Raw genomic sequence first — 15,660 nt, forward strand, 5'->3', positions numbered from 1 at the left:
AGACTGCTGGAGTTCAGGAGGGAGGTCTGAGCTAAAGATACAGTTACAAGTTATTGGCTTAGAAATGGTATTTTAAAGCCAGGAGCCTGAATGAGGTAGGAATTCAAAGGATGAGATTCAAAAGAATGCTTGATGCTAAGGACTAGGTCCTGGGGACTTCCAGCATCAAAAGGTTAAAATGGGGGCAAGCATGTTGACTCATGCAGGTAATCCCAACACTTTGGGAGACCGGGGCAGGCTGATAACTTAAGGTCAGGAGTTCCAGGTCAGCCTGGCCAACATGGTGAAACACCATCTCTACATAAGAATAAATTTTAAGGCCAGGTGTGGTGACTCACACCTGCAATCTTAGCACTTTGGGAGGCCAAGGCAGGCTGATCACTTGAGGTCAGGAATTCCAGGCCAGCCTGGCCAACATGGTGAAACCCCGTCTCTACTAAAAATACAAAAATTAGCTGGGTGTGGTGGCACATGCCTGTAATCCCAGCTACTCAGGAGGCTGAGGCAGGAGAATTGCTTGAACCTGGGAGGCAGAGGTCACGGTGAGCCAAGATCATGCCACTGCACTCCAGCTTGGGTGACAGAGCAAGACTCCATCTCAAAAAAAAAAATTAATCAATTAAAAAAAAAAATTTGTTAAAGGCTGAAGTGGAAATTAGCTGGGCGTGGTGGCGGGCGCCTATAGTCCCAGCTACTCAGGAGGCTGAGGCAAAAGAATGGCGTGAACCTGGGAGGCGGAGCTTGCAGTGAGCCACTGCACTCCAGCCTGGGTGAGAGAGCGCTGAGGTGGAAGAGGCACCAACACAGAAATGGAAGCAGCCCAAGGAGGTAAGAGAAAAAGCGAAAAGGTCCTAGAAGACAAGTGAAGCAAATGCATCAAAGAACAGGCAGCAATCGTGGGTCAAAAGCTGCAAAGGAAAGGGTTAAGATTTGTCATAGACTGAGCAAGCTGGAGATTATCAGTGAGCCCAGTACTTTATACTGCAGTAAAAAGTTTACAAGGAGGAAAATCAGGAGATAATTGAATACAGGAAACACTTTCAAGGAGTTTGCATTGAAAAAAGTAGTTGGACGTGAGTGCCTATAGTCCCAGCCATTTGGGAGGCTAAGGGGGAGGGATCACTTGAGCCCAGGAGTTTGAGGCTACAGTGAGATATGGTAGCACTACTGCATTCCAGCCTGGGTAACAGAGTGAGTCCCCGTCTTCCAAAAAAAAAAAAAAAAGTTTTGCAAAAATGGAAGGAGAAAATCCTGGGTGTTTTTTTTTTTTTTTTTAGTGATAAAAATAACAGCATGTTTGTATGATCTGGAGACAATCAAGGGGAAGAAAGGGAAAATTTGCTGGGGCAACAAGTCAACAGAGGAGTGTGATCCTTTGCCCAAGTAGAAGGTTCTAATTCACAACCAGGGATATCCTGTTGGTGCACACGCTAAGTGAGCACTTATGTCTGGGGAAGCTCCAGGTTGATTGCTTCCTCAGTGAAAAAGGAAACAGTTAAAAGTTAGCAGTAAGGGCCGGGCGCGGTGGCTCACGCCTGTAATCCCAGCACTTTGGGAGGCTGAGGCAGGCGGATCATTGGAGGTCGGGAGTTCGAGACCAGCCTGACCAACACAGAGAAACCCCATCTCCACTAAAAATACAAAATTAGCCGGGCGTGGTGGTACATGCCTGTAATCCCAGCTACTCGGGAGGCTGAGGCACGAGAATCACTTGAACCCGGGAGGCGGAGGTTGTGGTTAGCAGTAAGGATGGGGAAGAGGTTTGGGGAATTTGAAGAGAGCTTTAGGAGAGCAAATCAAGTAAGGACAAATGTTCCACCATCTGGCAGCACTCAGGTATCACTGGAAGTAGGAGATCATGAGGTTGATGCTCTGCAGCTACCTGCAGGTGCAGGCTATGGGGGAGGAAGAGGACTCACATCAGCGGATAACTTCTTAATCTTCCCATGTATTTCTCTAAACATCTTTTCCACTTCAAAGGCATTTAATGGCTTGCCAGTGCCTTTAAGGCAAAGTCCAAACTCTAAAAGCTGCCCACCTTCCCAGGTTGGTCACACCCTGTCACTCTAAGCTTCACAAAGTTCCAAACAAACCATATTGCTTATACTCACTAATCTTTGCAAGCTCAATAATTTCTAACACATGAGACTACTACAAACCTTCAAAAATCAGCAGCCCAGCCTGGGCAACAGAGTGAGTCCCCATCTCTACAAAAAATAAAAATAAAAAAATTAGCTGTGCATGGTTGCACAAGTGTGTGGTCCCAACTATTTGGAAGGCTGAGGTTGAAGGATCGATTGAGCAGGGGTCAAGGCTGCAAGGAGCTGTGATTGCACCCCTGCATTCCAGCCTGGGCAGCAGAACCAGACCCTTTCTCTCTCTGTCTCTCTCTTTTTCTTTATTTTTATTTTTATTTTTTGAGATGGAGTTTCGCTCTTGTTGCCCAGGCTGGAGTGCAATGGCTCGATCTCGGCCCACTGCAACCTCCGCCTCCCGGGTTAAAGCGATTCTCCTGTGTCAGCTGGGATTACAGGCATGTGCCATCACACCCAGCTAATTTTTTGTATTTTTAGTAGAGACAGGGTTTCACCGTGTTAGCAAGGATGGTCTCCATCTCCCAACCACAGGTGATCTGCCTGCCTCGGCCTCCCAAAGTACTGGGAGCCACCGCTCCCAGTGAGCAAGACCTGTTCTCAAAACAAAACAGCCGGACGTGTAATCCCAGCACTTTGGGAGGCCGAGGTAGACAGATCACTTGAGGTCAGGAGTTCCAGACCAGCCTGGCCAACATGGTGAAACCCCATCTCTACTAAAAATACAAAAAAATTAGCCAGGCATGGTTGCAGGTGCTTCTAGTCCCAACTACTCAGGAGGCTGAGGCAGGAGAATTGCTTGAACCCGGGAGGTGGAGGTTGCAGTGAGCTGAGATGGAGCCACTGCACCCCAGCCTGGGCGACAGAGCAAGACTCTGTCTCAAAAAAACAAAACAAAAAGTCAGCAGCAAGGCTGCGTGCTGTGGCTCACGCCTGTAGGCCCAACCCTTTGGGAGGCTGATGCAAGTGGATTGCTTGAGCCCAGAAGTTTGAGACCACCCTGGGCAACATAGCGAAACCATATCTCTACAAAAAAAATTTTTTTAATTAGCCGGGCATGGTGGTGCACTCCTGTAGTCCCAGCTACTCAGGAGGCTGGGGTGGGAGGATCGCTTGGGCCCAGGAGTTCGAGGTTACAGTGAGCTATGATTGAGCCACTGCACTCCAGCCTGTGTGACAAAGCAAGACTCTGTCATAAAAGTCAGCAGTCAGTACTAGGCTTCTACTTTACTGAACATTATCTTTATATGGGTTTTTTTTTTACAATTTTCTTTTTTTTTTTGAGACAGAGTTTTCTGGCTCACTTCATCCTCCACCTCCCAGGCTCAATCCATCCTCCTGCCTCAGCCTCCCCAGTAACTGAGACTGCAAGCATGTGCCACCACACTCAGCAAATTTTTCTATTATTTTTCAGGCGGATCTCACTATGTTGCCTAGGCTGGTCTCAGATTCCTGGGCTCAAGCAATCCCCCTGCTTCGGACTCCCAGCGCATTGGGATTACAGGCATGAGCCACCACACCCCCTAATATTTTTACTTTACAAATCATAAAACTACTAACAGAGCTATGCCCTCAACACATTTCCATATTATTACATAATACCCATTTTACAGATAAGGAGAAGCTCACCAAAAGTATGTATTGCACCTAAAGTCACAGTTTCAAGCCAGCCTGAATAAACACAGCTTAACACAAATGTACCACACAATTTTCTGCAGTTTTAGTTTTTCCTCCTATTTCTCACACTAAATTTGCCCAGGTAAAGTTTAAATAAGGCTGCTATGGCAGTCCATGATTCCATTTAAATAAAAGTCAATTTCTCAGGAAATCCAAAAAACTCTATTTTATGTAAATTTCCCCTAAATTTCTTGGCTCAATCATTATTGTCCTTATATCTCATGTAAAACTACGAAAGTCCAAGCAACTATATCCTGATTTTCTCTTTGTCATAAGTTTCCAGAGGACCGCACTTACCAGTTAGTTAGAAGGCAGTTTTCCAGCTTCTCCTCCCTCCTCCTGGTCTGTTTGTAGCCCTCCTCCAAAGATCTTTATAGATTAAGACTACTTTCTCCCGGAATTCCATTCTTTATCTCTTTGCCACACCTTTACATAAGAATACGGGGAAGCACGTTTGAACATTACATTTCTCCAGTTGGCTGATCTTTTTACTGGATTTGATCCACTTACAAATTTAAACAGATCGCAGGGAGATTGTTACAGTACTTGTTCTCCACTGGGCATTTGTTTTGTTTTGTTTTTGTTTTTGTTTTTTTTTTGAGATGGAGTCTTGCTCCATCGCCCAGGTTGGAGTGCAGTGGCCCAATCTCGGCTCACTGCAACCTCCGCCTCCCGCGTTTAAGCAATTCTCCTGCCTCAGCCTCCCGAGTAGCTAGAACTACAGGCTTTTACCACCACACCCTGCTAATGTTTATATTTTTAGTAGAGATGGGGTTTCACCATGTTGCCCAGTCTGGTCTCGAACTCCTAACCTCAGGTGTTCCACCCACCTCAGCCTCCCAAAGTGCTGGGATTACAAGTGTGAGCCACTGGGCCCGGCCAGTATTTAGAATTTTAGACACTACTAAAAAAAGAAAAAAATTAACTGGAAGTTGTGGCACATGCCTGTAATTCCAGTTACTCTGAAGGCTGAGCCACAAGAACTGTTTGAACCCAGGAGGCAGAGGTTGCAATGAGCCAAGACTGCACCACTGCACTACAGCCTGGGTGACAGAATGAGACTCTGTTTAAAAATAAAAAGAAAAGAAGTATTTCCAGGAAATATTAAATTAGGCCAGACATGGTGGCAGGTGTCTGTAGTCCCAGCTACTAGAGAGGCTGAGGCAGGAGGATCACTTGAGCCCAGAGGTTGAGGCTGCAGTGAGCCGTGATTGCTCTCCAGAGGAGACCCTGTCTCAAAAAAATACAAAAACAAACAAAAAGGAAATATTAGATCAAAAAAACAACAACATGGTGGCTCATGCCTGTTATCTCAGCACTTTAGGAGGCTGAGGTGGGAAGATCACTGAGTCCAGGAGTTTGAGCCCAACCGGGGCAATGCAGTGCGACCTTGCATCTACGAAAAACAAACAAAAATTAGCTGAGTGTGGTGGCGTGTGCCTGTAGTCCCAGATACTTGAGAGGCTGAGGTGAGAGGAAAACACGATTTAAAACACACACACACACACACACACACAGCAACCACCACCTAGTTTATAGGAATCCATTTTTGCAAAAACACTACAACAAAATGACACATATGTATGTATATATGCATATGTACCTATACAGAAAAGTTACTGGAAAGAATCTATGAAACTAGTCAGGTCAGAGTATCCTATCTGGTAGCAAAGCCAGCTGAGACAAGAGGAACTTTCAGTTTGAGGCTATATATTTAGTATCATTTGTTTGTTTGTTTGTTTGTTTTGAGAGGGAGTTTCGCTCCTGTTGCCTAGGCTGGAGTGCAATAGCACTATCTCACCTCACCGCAACCTCTGCCTCCCAGGTTCAAGCGATTCTCCTGCCTCAGCCTCCCGAGTAGCTGGGATTACAGGCATGCACCGCCACGCCCGGCTAATTTTGTATTTTTAGTAGAGACGGGGTTTCTCCATGTGGTCAGGCTGGTCTCGAACTCCCGACCTCACGTGATCTGCCCACCTTGACTTCTCAAAGTGCTGGGATTACAGGTGTGAGCCACTGTGCCCAGCCATTTATGTATCATTTCAGTATTTTACAAGAATGTACCAATGTACTGTTTATATAATATAATGCATGCAAAGTGTTTTAACAACAATGACAAAAAGCAAAACCCAATCCCAAAACTATACATTCTTGCAAAAGTAAAGTTCTTCTTCTTTTTTTTTTTTTTCTTTTGAGACAGGGTATTTGTGTGTCACCCAGGGTGGAATGCAGTGACACAAACATTACTCACTGTAGCCTCGACCTCCTGGGCTCAATCAATTCTCCCACCTCGACCTCCTGAGTAGGTGGAACGACAGGCACATGCCACCAGCCACCACACTCTGCTAATATTTTTTATATTTTGTGGAGACAAGGTCCCACTATGTTGCCCAGGCTGTTCTGAAACTCCTGGGCTCAAGCAGTCCTCCTGTCTTGGCTTCCCAAAGTGCTGGGATTACAAGTGTGAGCTACCTCGCCCAGCCATAAGTGGAAGTTCTTTTACATTCACATAATGTACTTCATTTTTCACAGCCTAATTACAATCCTTTTCTTTTACCCAGAAAGACAGAGAGAAAAAATAGCAACTGAAGTTGCCAAAAGCTAGACTCGGACATCACCAAGCATCTAGAAAGATGGAAGATTATGAAATAATGCTTTAATAAACATAAAAGCGCTACACCACAAAGCACATGTTCTTCTACAAAGAAAATACATCCGGTCACTATAGTTCACCCTTGAACAACACGGCTTTGAACTGCAAGGGTCCACTTATTTGCAGATTTTTTTCAGTAAAAGTTATACCAAGTGTGCCTGCCTTTCCTGCCTCACCTTCTATCTCTACCTCTTTCACCTCTACTCCCCCTGGGACAGCAAGACCAACCCCTCCTCTTCTTCCTCCTCCTTCACATTGAGCTTACTCAATGGAAAGACGATGAGGATGATCCTTATAATGAGCAGTTAATATATTTTGTCTTCCATAGGATTTCTTAGTAACATTTTCTTTTCTCTAGCTTACTTTAAGAATATATCATATATATATCACATACAAAAATGTGTTTTAATAGACTGTTTACATTATCAGTAAGCCTTCCTGTCAACAGTAGGCTGTTAGCAAATTTTTTGGAGAGTCAAAAATTATATACAGCCCAGGAACAATGGTTCATGCCTGTAGTCCCAGCACTTTGGGAGGCCAAGGCAGGAGGATCACTTGAGCCTAGGTGTTTAAGACCAGCCTCAGCAACATGGCAAAACCCTATCTCTACAAAAAATACAAAAATTAACCAGGCATAGTGGCACACACATATAGTTCCAGCTACTAAAGTGGGTGAGATGGGAAAATTGCTTGAGCCCGGGGAGGTCAAGTCTGCAGTAAGCAGTGATCATGCCACCACACTCCAGCCTGAGCAACAGAGTGAGACCGTCTCAAAAAAAAAAAAAAAAAAAGAGAGAGAGAGAGACAGAAAAGTTATATGCATATTTTCAACTGCACAGGGGATCAGTGCCACTAGCCCCCATATTGTTCAAGAGTCAACTATATATATTTATTTGAGGGACTGCTGTTAGAATCTGCGTCACCTCTGTCACTTTATGCATTCACTCATTTATATTTACTGAGCACTTGCTATGTGCCAGGCAACCTTATTCTATGAGACTCATTTGGAGTTTTACAGAGTTAAGTTAGGCAAGTGGTAAAGCTAAGGATTTGTATTTCCAGAAATTTTTATTCGGAATGATACAGAAAAGGGCTTTTTGGTGATGTCTTTAAATTTTTATTTTTTTATTTAAATAAAATTTAAATGTCTTTAAATTTTTACTTAAAGACATCACCAAAAAGCCCTTTTCTGTATCATTCAGATTCTAGTGTGTGGGTCTGCTATATGCTTATTGCCTTTTATTATAACTATATTCTTAGGGATCAGGCTGCCCTGCCATATTCTGACTTCCTTGAAGGAAAAACGTAAACCTTTTTGTGGCGCCCGTGTCGCAGCTTGTGTTTGCAATACAGCAGGCATATGTTCATTCATTCATTCAGTCTACAAATACTTATTTCACACCCACTGTAAGCCAAGCATTGTACTAGACCCCTGGGATAGAGGCCATGAATGATAGAGTTTACTTTCCAGTTGAGGGTTGGGGTGGATAGATCACACACATAAAAAAATGTAAGCAAGAGAATTTCAGATCGGAACAAACTATGTAGGAAATAAACTGAATTAGAGATGGGAAGATAGTTACTTAGATTTGGTGGTTGGGGAAAAGCTCTTAGATGAAATTTAAGCTGGGCGTAGTGGCTCACACCTGTAATCCCAGCACTTTGGGAGGCCGAGACGGGCAGATCACTTGAGGCAAGCAGTTTGAGACCAGCCTGGGCAACATGGGGAAACCCCATCTCTATTAAAAATACAAAAAAAATTTAGCCTGTCGTGGTGGTGTGTGCCTGTAGTCCCAGCTACTCGGGAGGCTGAGGCAGAGAATCACTTGAACTTGGGAGGAGGAGGTTGCAGTGAGCTGAGATCACGCCACTGCATTCCAGTCTGGGTGACAGAGCAAGACTCCATCTCAAAAATAAATAAGTAAAATTAAAAATTTAAATTAAAAAAAAAAGAAATTTAAACTAGAAACCAAAAGATGAGAAAGGGGAAGCTTTCTACAAACAGTCTTAGAGAAGTATTCTGAAGAGAGGAAATGGCCTGAAAAGAGGCTGGAATCAGAAAGAACATGGGCTGTTCTAGAAGCAGAAACATCAGTGTGGCTGAAACAGAGAATAAGGAGTGGTTGGTGAGGTCAGCAGAATTTCAGTTCAATGGCAAGCTATTGAAAGGTTTTAAATAAGAGTAATTGAATCCAGTTAATGATTTAAGAAAGAGAAAGAACGACAGGTACGGTGGCTCACGCCTGTAATCCCAGCACTTTGGGAGGCCTAGACAGGTGGATCATGAGGTCAGGAGTTCAAGACCAGCCTGGCCAACATAGTGAAACACCATCTCTACTAAAAATACAAAAATTATCTGGGCAGGCATGGAGGTGTGTGCCTGTAGTCCCAGCTATTTGGGGGACTGAGGCAGGAGAATCACTTGAACCTGGGAGGCGAGGTTGAAGTGAGCCGAGATTGTGCCACTGCACTCCAGCCTGGGTAATGACAGAGCAAGACTCCATCTCAAAAAAAAAAAAAGAAAGGAAATACTGGAAATACTTAGGCTACTGTGTGAGGAGAATAAACTACAAGGAGAGCAAAAGTGGACTAGGCGGCTACCAATTAGGAGCCATTTCTTTGAAGGATGCATAGACAGATGGATGGAAGGAAGGAAAGAGAGAAGGGAGGAAAGAAATGGATGAATGAGAGATAAAAATAACTCCGATTACAGGTTGGGGCCGGTGGCTCACGCCTGTAATCCCAGCACTTTGGGAAGCCGAGGCGAGTGGATCACTTGAGTTTAGGAGTTCAAGACAAGCCTGGCCAACATGGTAAACCCTGTCTTTACAAAAAATACAAAAATTAGCCAGGCGTGGTGGCAAGCACCTGCAGTCTTAGCTACTTAGGAGGCTGAGGCTGGAGAACTGCTTGAGCCCAGGAGGTGGAGGTTGCAGTAGGCCATGATCAAGCCCCTGCACTCCAGCCTGAGTGACAGAGTGAGATCTTGCCTCAAAAAATAAAAATAACTCTGATTACAAAAGAGCAAGCCTCATGAGACTCAGTTGACCTAGATTTTTTTAGCTTAAACTGGTTTTTAAGTCAAATTTCAAAAAGCAAAACCAAATTATTTTTAGTGAAGGAACATGCTGGAATTAAAATGTGGTTTTCTAAAATGATTGCCTTGAAACAGATGGTATATATTTAGCTATACACTTGCTGGCATATTGGTTTGAAATATATATTATTGTTTTATAGTCATAATACTTCCACCAGCATCATTACCTTTGACAAAGCAATTCTACATCTAGACCTCTATACCTTGAAAATACACAAATGCACATAAGTTTTTGTATAAAGGATGTTCCTTACAGCCTTATTTGAAACAGAGAAAGAAAATAAATATATTTCAACAGGGAAATGATTTAACAGAACATACAAGTTTATTCTACTCAATACTATATAGCTATCTAAATAAAAGGTACTCTCCCAAATATTCTGACATGGACTAATAGCCTTCTACAAATGGTTAAAAAAAAAAAAAGTTACAACCTGTATCTGTTTGTGTGTATGTGTGTGTGTGAGAGAGAGACTGGGTATCGTGGCTCACTGTGACTCATGCCTGTAATCCAGCACTTTGTTATTTTTGGAGGTTCTTGTTTTGGTTTGGTTTTTTAACTTCTACCCAAAAGTTACTATGCAATCTCAGCATTTTAAGAGGCTGAGGTGGGAGGATTGCTTGAGCCCAGGAGTTAAAGTCCATACTAAGCAACACAGTGAGACCCCCATCTCTATTTTTAAAACACAGGGCCAGGGGCAGTGACTCAACGCCTGTAATACCAGAACATTAGGAAGCCGAGGTGGGAGGATCACTTGGGGTCAGGAGTTTGAGACCAGCCTGGCCAACATGTTGAAACCCTGTCCCTGCTAAAAATACAAAAATTAGCCAGGTGTGGTGGTGGGCGCCTGTAATTCCAGCTACTCGGGAGGCTGAGACAGGAGAATCGCTTGAACCTGGGAGGCAAAGGTTGCAGTGAGCCAAGATTGCACCATTGCACTCCAGCCTGGGCAACAGAGTGAGACTCCATCTCAAAAAATAATAATAATAAAACAAATAAATAAATGAGAGAGAGAGAGAATAGAGAATAGTGCAGAACTGTGATAATACTGTAGCCACTAGCCACACGTAGCTACTGAGCACTTAAAATGCAGCTAGTCAGAACTGAGATGTGCTTTAAATGTAAAGTGCACACTGAATTTTTACTGAATTCTGAAAATTTACAGCGGAAGAACATAAACTCTCTCCTCCATTTTCTTTTTTGAGACAGGGTCTTCCTGTGTCACCAAGGCTGGAGTGCAATGGCATGATCTTGGCTCACTGCAGCCTTGACCTCCCAGGCTCAAGCAATCCTCCTACTTCTCAGCCTCTCAGGTAGCTGAAACTAGGGGCACACATCACCATACCAAGCTAATTTTTGTATTTTTATAGAGATGGGGTTTTGCCATGTTGCCCAGGCTGGTCTCAAACTCCTGGACTCAAGTGGTCTGCCCATCTCAGGCTCCCAAAGTGCTGGGATCACAGGTGTGCACCATCACGCCCAGCCCTCATTAATTATTTTTATCTTTATTCCATTATTGAAATGATAATAGTTTAGATGAATGGAGTTAAATAAAATATATTCTTAAAATTAATTTCATGGCCAGGCGCGGCGGCTCACGCCTGTAATTCCAGCACTTTGGGAGGTCTAGGCAGGCGGATCACCAGGTCAGAAGTTTGAGACCACCCTGACCAATATGGTGAAATCCCATCTCTACTAAAAATACAAAAATTAGCTGGGCATGGGGTGGCGCGTGCCTGTTATCCCAGCTACTCAGGAGCCTGAGGCAGGAGAATCACTTGAACCCGGGAGGCAGAGGATGCAGTGAGCTGAATCCCACCACTACACTCCAGCCTGGGTGATAAAGCAAGACTCTGTCTCAAAAAACAAAAAAATTAAAATTAAATAATAATACTAATAATATGCACATTTAAACAGATGAGCTCATACCACCACCACCACATGTGAATAGTTTAAATAGCCTTTTTTTTCCAGCCTCACTGCTCTCTTTGTAAAAAGAGTCACACCTTAAGCAGAACAAACTGGAATGTTAATTCACGAGAGATTCATGACTATGAGTAGGTGAGTTGCTTGGAATAACCGTTGTAAATGCAGTCTAAATGGCTGAGAAAAAGATACAAAGGCTCTATTAGGTTGGTGCAAAAGTTATTACGGTTTTTGCCATTACTTTCGATGGCAAAAACTGCAGTAATTTTTGCACCAACCTAATGGAAGCCTAAAATTAACATTTCTGATCGATATTCTCCCTTGAACAGCTTTTCCACTGAAAATCAAGCAAAATCCAAGCCCTCCTAAAACTTAAGGACCTCCCAGCCAAGTGGGTAGCTGCCTCTCTCCTCTGCCCCACTTTCCAACTGAGTTCCAGAAAATGATGATAGAAAATCTTGCAAATGACTACTCTAGGGCATCTCTACTTATCTCTAGAAGCATCCAGACTTTTTCAATCGAAATTAGGACACAAAATTAATTTGTGTTCCGTTTAATTTTTTAAATCAATAAATTATCATTGGAAGTAGACAGGAGGACCCTTTGAACTTCAAAATATATTTTGAGATGGTGGAAATGTTTTATATCTTGCTTGGGGTGGTATTTACATAGGTGTGTATTTGTGGAGTACAGAGTTCCTCCCTGTACTCTAGGTCATTCAAAGGAGGCAAGCTCCTTTGTCAAATCAGGAGCTCCATCAGCCGATCAGGAGCTCAGATGCCAGGGTGGGAGTTTCTTAGTGGGATCCAGTATTGCTAGAAAAGCCTTGCTTATACAGCAAAAGACAGGCACATGGGCCTCTTCCCTTAGAATGTATCTGTCTCACATGCTTGGGAACTGCTGTGCAGGAACACCTGGTGTGGCCTGAGGCAGTGTATACATGGCCCCCCAACACTGGTGTATATTGCACTGTTTTTAACTCTTTTTTTTTTTTTTTGAGACAGAGTTTACTCTTGTCCCCAGGTTGAAGTGCAATGGCACGATCTTGGCTCACTGCAGCCTCTGCCTCCCGGGTTCAAGCAATTCTCCTGCCTCAGCCTCCCAAGTAGCTGGGATTACGGGTGCCTGCCACCATGCCTGGCTAATTTTTGTATTTTTAATAGAGACGGGGTTTCATCATGTCGGCCAGGCTGGTCTCAAACTCCTGGCCTCAGGTGATCCACCCGCCTCGACCTCCCGAAGTGCTGAGATTACAGGCATGAGCCACCTCACCCAGCTGTTTTTAATTCTCTAAGTTATCATTTGCCATCTCCTTGGCCATTTGTAGTAATTCCCCTCCCTTTTTTGTTTTTCTGTGCCCATCTTTCCCATTCCAAATACTTGATGTAAAGGGAGATTCCACCTTGAAAACCAGGGTTCCAGTCCTGGCTTGCTGCTACACTCTACTGCTGACCTTGATCTTGACCTTGTCTTCATTTATTTCTTTGATGAGGAGGGCAGACAGAAAAACATTGCTATAGTGCTTAAATTTTTTTTATTACAAAAGAAAATGAAAATAATTCAAACTATAGCAGAAACATGAAAAAGGGAAAAGTGAGTCTTCCTTATTTGTCTTCATCAGTAACCATATTCATTTGGGTATATTCTTGCATGTTTTTAAGGCAAAAACAAATTCAACAGATATATATATATACTATTATGGAACCCTTTTTTTTTTTCCTTTGAACTTAACTACATAGCATTCTCTGATAAGTAATGTAAGCTCCATGACAGCAAGGATTTTTGACTGCTTCATTCACTGCTATATTTCTGGAGACTAGAATAGTGTTTGGCATAAAGTAGGTGCCAATAAATATTCACTGAATGCACCGGACGTGATGGCTCACGGCTGTAATCCTAGCACTTTGGGAGGCCAAGATGAGCAGATCACTTGAGGCCAGGAGTTCAAGACCAGACTGACCAACATGGTGAAACCCCGTCCCTATTAAAAATACAAAAATTAGCCAGGTATGGGGGCGCACGCCTGTAATTCCAGCTACTCCAGTGAGTATCTGGACAGGAGAATCGCTTAAACCCAGGAGGCGAAAGCTGCAGTGAGCCAAGATTGCACCACTGCACTCCAGCCTGAGCAACAGAGTGAGACTCTGTCTCAAAAAAGAAATTTAAAAATTTAAAAAAACAAAACAAAACAGAAGGGGACCAAATATACACATCCCTGGCTCCATGGAACTCCCAGTTGATCTGACAGGAAAAAAAAAAAAAAAAAAAAAGAAGAAGAAGTAGTGTATATATATATATATATATATATATATTTTTTTTTTTTTTTTTTTCACTGAATGAATGAAAAGACATGAATCCTCCTTCCTGTCAGATCAACTAGGAGTTCCATGGAATGGAGCCAGGAATGTGTCTATTTGGTCCCCTTCTGTGCTCCCAGCACCAAACAAAGTGCCTGGCACACAGTAAGCACTTAATAAGTATTTGTTGAATTAGCAAAAAAGCTTAATGATAAAACCACCTAATTCTTTTCACTTGCACCAGTGTATTGACATAACACTGTAATCAACAATTCCCTTATTGATTGTAAAAATCTCCGCAAACACCATTGCAATGATCAGCCTTGTACACATACCCTTATTTAAAGATTTTGGTAGGATAAGAATGTCTTTTGAGGGGGATCATTGGTCTGCTTCAAATGTGTCCTGAAGTTTCTTCTCACTAGGATTTCATGGCATTAAGACACTTATGGGCTGGGCACGATAACTCAACACCTGTAATCCCAGTACTTTGGGAGGCTGAGGTGAGTGGATCACCTGAGGTCAGGAGTTCGAGACCAGCCTGGTCAATATGGCAAAACCTCATCTCTACTAAAAATACAAAAAATTAGCTGAGTGTGGTGATGTGCACCTGTAATCCCAGCTATTTGGGAGGCTTTGGTAGGAGAATCGCTTGAACTCAGGAGGCGGAGGTTGCAGTGAGCCGAGATTGTACCATTGCACTCCAGCCTGGGCGACAGAGCAAGACTCTATGTCAAAAAATTTAAAAAGACACTTAAGATTAATTTTTTAGCCTGTATGAGAGTTGCTCCCTACAATTAATTTTGCAAAACGATCTCCCTTACGTATCTCCCTACAGAATGTCGGTCCCTCCCGAAACTATCTAGATGCAGCCCAACACTCGAATTCACACAAGACTGTCAGAAAGACTTCTAGAAACAAGCAGGCTGGGTACAGCCTTGCTGGCCAACATCTTCTGCATGCAACACAATCACAGCTTAGTCATCACCTGGGGAGGAGCAGTTTTTAGGCGGTGATAGGCCCATATTGTTAATTCATTCCTATGTGCTGAGGATGGCTCAGCAGAAAGAGGGAAATAGACAAAAGAGTAAGACCCCAACAAAGGCCTGAGCTGAACAATGTTGAGACTCAAAGGCCACTTTGGCCTGGATAAGAGTTTATATGGGGCTGGGCACAGTGGGTCACACCTGTAATCCCAGCACTTTGGGAGGTCGAGGCGGGCAGATCACACAGTCAGGAGTTTGAGACCAGCCTGGCCAACATAGTGAAACCCTGTCTCTACTAAAAATACAAAAATTAGCTGGGTGTGGTGGTGCACGCCTGTAGTCCCAGCTACTCGGCAGGCTGAGGCAGGAGAATCGCTTGAACCCAGGAGGCACAGGTTGTGATGAGCCGAGATTGTGCCACTGTACTCCAGCCTGGGCAACAGAGTGAGACTCTGTCTCAAAACAAACAAACAAACGAACAAAAGAGTGAATATGGGAGCTTCTGGGTATTTGTGAGTTCTCTAAGAAGTGAACTTGCAGAGTCACACTCTCTCTGAGCTGTCTAATGGAAGTCTTCCAGAAAGCTACCTCTCTGATTATTTATTTTCACTCCAAAAATATTTAGGCCAGGCACAGTGGCTCACGCCTAAAATCCCACCACTTTGGGAAGTCGAGGCAGGGGGGATTGCTTGAGCCCAGGAGTTTGAGACCAGCCTAGCCAACATGGTGAAACCTTGTCTCTACTAAAACTATGCAAATTAGCTTGGCATGGTGGTGCATGGCTATAGTCCCAGCTACTGGGGAGGCTGAGGCAGAAGGGTGAATTGTGCCCAGGAGGTCAAGGCTGCAGTGAGTGAAGATCATGCCACTGCACTCCAGCCTGGGCAACAGAGTGAGATTCTATCTCAAAAAACAAACAAACAAAGAAAA

The 15,660-nt window shown here is 43.6% G+C and overlaps 1 protein-coding gene across 2 annotated transcripts in view; it reads right to left on the bottom strand.

Moving 5' to 3' along the window:
- Window positions 1–4,179, bottom strand: part of HAVCR1 (hepatitis A virus cellular receptor 1) — a 39,842-nt gene extending 35,663 nt beyond the window's left edge. For both annotated transcript variants that reach the window (XM_063665315.1, XM_054488393.2), the window contains exon 1: window positions 4,068–4,179. The gene's annotated coding sequence lies outside the window, so the exon portion shown is untranslated. The remainder of the gene's footprint in view (window positions 1–4,067) is intronic.
- Between the last annotated feature and the right edge of the window lie 11,481 nt (window positions 4,180–15,660).

The sequence above is a fragment of the Pongo pygmaeus genome, chromosome 4, assembly GCF_028885625.2.
Source record: "Pongo pygmaeus isolate AG05252 chromosome 4, NHGRI_mPonPyg2-v2.0_pri, whole genome shotgun sequence".
NCBI lineage: Eukaryota > Metazoa > Chordata > Mammalia > Primates > Hominidae > Pongo > Pongo pygmaeus.